The 5,785-nt window shown below is 44.8% G+C and overlaps 1 pseudogene; it reads right to left on the bottom strand.

Moving 5' to 3' along the window:
* Positions 1–4,449: 4,449 nt before the first annotated feature.
* Positions 4,450–5,502, bottom strand: LOC123484664 (annotated as a pseudogene).
* Positions 5,503–5,785: the final 283 nt, after the last annotated feature.

The raw sequence follows: 5,785 nt of genomic DNA, 5'->3' as shown, positions 1-5,785 counted from the left end.
TCCACAAGTCTGGTTCATCCTTGGGAGCAATTTCCAAACGCCTGAAGGTACCACGTTCATCTGTACAAACAATAGTACGCAAGTATAAACACCATGGGACCACGCAGCCGTCATACCGCTCAGGAAGGAGACGTGTTCTGTCTCCTAGAGATGAACGTACTTTTGGTGCAAAGGTATGGCCCTGTGTAGCTCAGTCGGTAGAGCATGGCACTTGCAACGCCAGGGTTGTGGGTTCGATTCCCACGGAGGCTCCAAAACCGCCATAAAAAAGCCAGACTACGATTTGCAACTGTACATGGGGACAAAGGTCGTACTTTTTGGAAAAAATGTCCTCTGGTCTGATGAAACAAAAATAGAACTGTTTGGCCATAATGACCATTGTTCAGTTTGGAGGAAAACGGGGTTGCATGCAAGCCGAAGAACACCATCCCAACCGTGAAGCACGGGGGTGGCAGCATCATGCTGTGGGGGTGCTTTGCTGCAGGAGGGACTGGTGCACTTCACAAAATAGATGGCAACATGAGGAAGGAAAATTATGTGGATATATTGAAGCAACATCAAGACATCAGTCAGGAAGTTAAAGCTTGGTCGCAAATGGGTCTTCCAAATGGACAATGACCCCAAGTATACTTCCAAAGTTGTGGCAAAATGGCTTAAGGACAACAAAGTCAAGGTATTGGAGTGGCCATCACAAAGCCCTGACCTCAATCTTATAGAAGATTTGTGGGCAGAACTGAAAAAGCGTGTGCGAGCAAGGAGGCCTACAAACCTGACTCCGTTACACCAGCTCTGTCAGCAGGAATGGGCCAAAATTCACCCAACTTATTGTGGGAAGCTTGTGGAAGGCTACCCGAAACGTTTGACCCAAGTTAAACAATATAAAGGCAATGCTACCAAATACTAATTGAGTGTATGTAAACTTCTGACCCACTGGGAATGTGATGAAATAGATACAATATTAAATCAATCATTCTCTCAACTATTATTCTGACATTTCACATTCTTAAAATAAAGTGGTGATCCTAACTGACCTAAAACAGGGAATTTTTACTAGGATTAAATGTCAGGAATTGTGAAAAACTGAGTTTAAATGTATTTGGCTAAGGTGTATGTAAACTTCTGACTTCAACTGTATATATTTTTATTATTAAAAAGTTGAAAGACATAATTTAAGATGAATAACTTATTCATAACTTGTATAAAAATAATACAATAGTATCTTACATGAGAATAACATAATAATTCATATAAATATTTTGCCTAGATAACAAAACTTTGAAAATAATTCCAAAAAGAATCAAGACACATTCTTACACACATTCAACATTCGTCTTCTGCTCACAAACACTGAAAACCCGTAAGTCCTTAAAGCTGGAATCCGTAGCGGTGAAACTGCCACGTCCGTTTGCCATATTACAACAACTTCAAATAAAGACCACTGTGTGTTTTACCTCTGACATCATTGCACGCACGATAGAACAGCAGAGTATGTATGCTCCTCTGCCCCGTTTAAAAACAATAACAAATGCGCCTGGGGCGGCCAGTGGCGCCGTTTCACCTTGTGCGAATCTCAGCTTTATAAAACCAGTTTAGACTGGCAGTAATAGGACCTACTGGGAGGAACTGGAGTAAGATCTACTACTGACAGACACATTCACTTCCAATATTCATCAATCAGTTGAATACAGTCAATCCCTGATAAGTGATCACTGGATAAGTGTACACTTTTCTAAAGTGCATGTCGCTAGTCCTAATACAACACAATACAAATAATTGTATATGTTGCCTTGGATAATTGCATGCCCTGGTTTAGTGCACACATTGAGGACAGTCATTGCATTTCAAGTATTCATTGGTTTTCTGTGGAACTCAGTCATTTTAACATACAATTTTCAGTCTTCCTCAACGCCGTAAAAACACCCCTGAAGTCCAGCTTACCATCCAGCATGTAGAGGAAAGTTAACATAGTTTCCAACAGCACCAAGTTCAGGCAATGTTTAGGTCACCTCAGTAATCTCTTTACCATATCCCATTAGAAGGCAGTATCCAATGAGTCAAATAATAGAACCTTCCACATTCTGCCTTCCGAATGTTCAAGTGTCTGGGTTCCTTCAGGTCAGCTGTACATTTCTGGGAAGCAGAGAGGAAGAAAGAGAGGAGAGGAAGAGAGAGAGGAGAGGAAGAGAGAGAGGAGAGGAAGAGAGAGAGGAGAGGAGGAGAGAGAGGAGAGGAAGAGGGAGAGGAGAGGAAGAGAGAGAGGAGAGGAAGAGAGAGAGGAGAGGAAGAGAGAGAGGAGAGGAGAGAGAGAGGGAGAGGAAGAGGGAGAAGAGAGGAAGAGAGAGAGGAGAGGAAGAGAGAGAGGAGAGGAAGAGAGAGAGGAGAGGAAGAGGGAGAAGAGAGGAAGAGAGAGAGAGAGAGGAAGAGAGAGAGGAGAGGAGGAGAGAGAGGAGAGGAGGAGAGAGAGGAGAGGAAGAGAGAGAGAGAGAGGAGAGGAGAGAGAGGAGAGGAGAGAGAGAGGAGAGGAAGAGAGAGAGAGAGAGAAGAGAGAGAGGAGAGGAAGAGAGAGAGGAGAGGAAGAGAGAGAGGAGAGGAGGGGGAGAGAGGAGAGGAAGAGGGAGAGGAGAGGAAGAGAGAGAGGAGAGGAAGAGAGAGAGGAGAGGAAGAGAGAGAGAGAGGAAGAGGGAGAAGAGAGGAAGAGAGAGAGGAGAGGAAGAGAGAGAGGAGAGGAAGAGAGAGAGGAGAGGAAGAGGGAGAAGAGAGGAAGAGAGAGAGGAGAGGAAGAGAGAGAGGAGAGGAGGAGAGAGAGGAGAGGAGGAGAGAGAGGAGAGGAAGAGAGAGAGGAGAGGAGGAGAGAGAGGAGAGGAAGAGAGAGAGGAGAGGAAGAGAGAGAGGAGAGGAAGAGAGAGAGGAGAGGAAGAGAGAGAGGAGAGGAAGAGAGAGAGGAGAGGAAGAGGGAGAGGAGAGGAAGAGAGAGAGGAGAGGAAGAGAGAGAGGAGAGGAAGAGAGAGAGGAGAGGAAGAGGGAGAAGAGAGGAAGAGAGAGAGGAGAGGAAGAGAGAGAGGAGAGGAAGAAAAAGAGGAGAGGAAGAGAGAGAGGAGAGGAAGAGAGAGAGGAGAGGAGGAGAGAGAGGAGAGGAAGAGAGAGAGGAGAGGAAGAGAGAGAGGAGAGGAAGAGAGAGGAGGAGAGGAATAGGGAGAGGAGAGGAAGAGAGAGAGGAGAGGAATGAAAAAGAGGAGAGGAAGAGAGAGAGGAGAGGAGGAGAGAGAGGAGAGGAGGAGAGAGAGGAGAGGAAGAGAGAGAGGAGAGGAAGAGAGAGAGGAGAGGAAGAGAGAGAGGAGAGGAATAGGGAGAGGAGAGGAAGAGAGAGAGAGGGAGAGGAAATGAAAAAAGAGGAGAGGAAGAGAGAGAGGAGAGGAGGAGAGGAAGAGAGAGAGGAGAGGAGGAGAGAGAGGAGAGGAAGAGAGAGAGGAGAGGAAGTACGAGAGGAGAGGAATGAAACAAAACTTTAACAAAACAAAAATGTTTAACTGCTTTGCCAGGTCATTTGCACAGGTTATCTAAACCAATGTCAAGCTTTTGATCTTATCCCACTGGGTACAGACTTCAGTTCAACGTCTAGTTCTGATTTACATTTGGTCGAGTTGTCAACTAATGTGAATTCAACGTGAAATCAACGTGAAATCAAAAAAAATCATTGGATTTAGGTTCAAAGTTGGATGAATAAAAGACGAAATGCCCTTACATTGATTACTTTTTGCAAATCCAATTCGTTTTCCATGTTGATTCAACATCATCACATAGATTTCTTGGGTTGAAATGACGCGGAAACAATGTTGATTCAACCTGTTTTTGCCCAGTGGGATGTATTTATCCTGTGAGTTTGAGTGAAACAGTGAAACAGTGAAACAGATACTCACTCGTCTGAACAGTGAAACAGTGAAACAGATACTCACTCTGAATTTGCTGCAACCTTCCTCCTGAGAAACAGAAAGATATAGACAGGTTGGTTATTTAGCAACAAAACTGACGCGTGCGCAACTATGGGGCAAAACAGACGGGGTTGGCTTAGACTGTTGACAACATGTAAATTATATTTAGTCTCTAAATGTTTATTGAAAAATAAATACATTTGCAACAATGAGCACTTGTCTCTCAATACATAGTTACTGTTGTTGGTTAGCTATCTCAAAACAAGACATGGTATCTATAATAATATACAACGAGCTGAAACAAGCCACCTACGATTCCCCACATGGCAGCTTCTTGTCATTGTTGCTAGCCATCAGACCTTTCAGAATCATAACAACACACACCACATCGATGTGCATAACGTTGTCCGCCAACCCATCTATATGTTTTATGTATTTATAGATATTTATATTTTATCCTGCCGGTCCCATTTCCAAGAGACAATACTGTCTGTCTCCACTATCGCAAGTAATGTCATCCTCACCCCTTGATTACCTCTGGCTGGCTTAGCCTTCCTTTTCTGCTGATAAATACCAGAACCAGGAAACACAGCAGAACAGCAGAGACAGCAGAGATCACACAGACAACAAGGATATCAGGAGAGCCTGCCTGAGGCATGCCTATAGTAGATAAATACAATACAACACAACAGGTAAGGTTTCAAATTAATTTGCTTGACAGAAATGTATGATGTTCTCCATTTAATGACAGCGATAGAGACAGTGTGTCTCAATCCTCACAGACGGTGTGGTCCTGTGAGAGGGCGCCCCTACAGCACAGCTGAGGTTCAGCCAGGGTCCGGAGGAGCAGCTGACGGATATGGAGCTGAAGACAGAGAACAGCGTAGAGACCGGGTCTCTCCTATCACTGCTGTTCACTGCTCTCCAGTGGCTCTGGTTCAGAGTGAGGGTTCGCTCCACTCAACGCCCTACGAGGGTAACCGTTGTCGGAGGAACACGCCACCAAGCAACTGCTGCTGTCACAAGCCACTGTTACATTGGGGATGCTGTAGTTGGCTGTAGAGGGGGAGAGATGGAAAGGATTTGATATTTTCTTAGTTTTACTTCCTCTAAGCAACTGAAAACAAAACAACACAAGCCGGGTTTCTTTTTGTCTTCTTTTTAGTGAATGTATCTATGGTTTGGGCTATTACAAGCACGCATCTGACAGCACAGACATTGTGTTTTCCTTCATCCAGAAAGCCATGTTCCACATGTAAGAGAGTTTGAACTGAGGTAATCTTACCTGTCACATTGAGCTGTATGATCTCCCCGGTTGTCCTTGGTTGGGTATCGATGTGGCATTCGCGATCAGCCCTCATCTGACGGCCATACACTCCACAGCTTCATTGTTCCCTGTGTGGGTCTACATGCGTGTGTTTGCATACTTTGGGTCAGGGGATGGTAAGACCTTTGTCTGATGGTAGCCGTTAATGAACTCCACTGGGTCAGGTCTCTGTACATACAGGTAGATTGGGGAGAGGTCAGATGTACAGGGGAGGGTCACAGCCCCACCCACCTCTCCTATCACCATGGTACGTCTGAGAGAGAGGGCTAAAGGGGTTAGAGGTTAGGGAAGGGGTTATGCCAGAGAGTTAGGGGGTGAGGGTAGACATTAGGCAGTTCCTTTTTTTGGCTTCTGTGTTTCTTTTTCCCTCAATCTATCTGACACATCTACACTTTTCTCTCATCTGAAAGTGTCTGGTACTTTCCCTTCTACTGAATAGATAACATCATGGTTCAGATAGTCTTATTGCAAATCAAACTTTACAGAGAAAACATACACAGATACACACATGCAGGCACGCACACACACA

Source organism: Coregonus clupeaformis, unplaced genomic scaffold, assembly GCF_020615455.1.
Source record: "Coregonus clupeaformis isolate EN_2021a unplaced genomic scaffold, ASM2061545v1 scaf0401, whole genome shotgun sequence".
NCBI classification, from domain to species: Eukaryota; Metazoa; Chordata; class Actinopteri; order Salmoniformes; family Salmonidae; genus Coregonus; species Coregonus clupeaformis.
The sequence above is the reverse complement of the archived record's forward strand: the minus strand, read 5'-3'. Positions and strand labels throughout refer to the sequence as shown.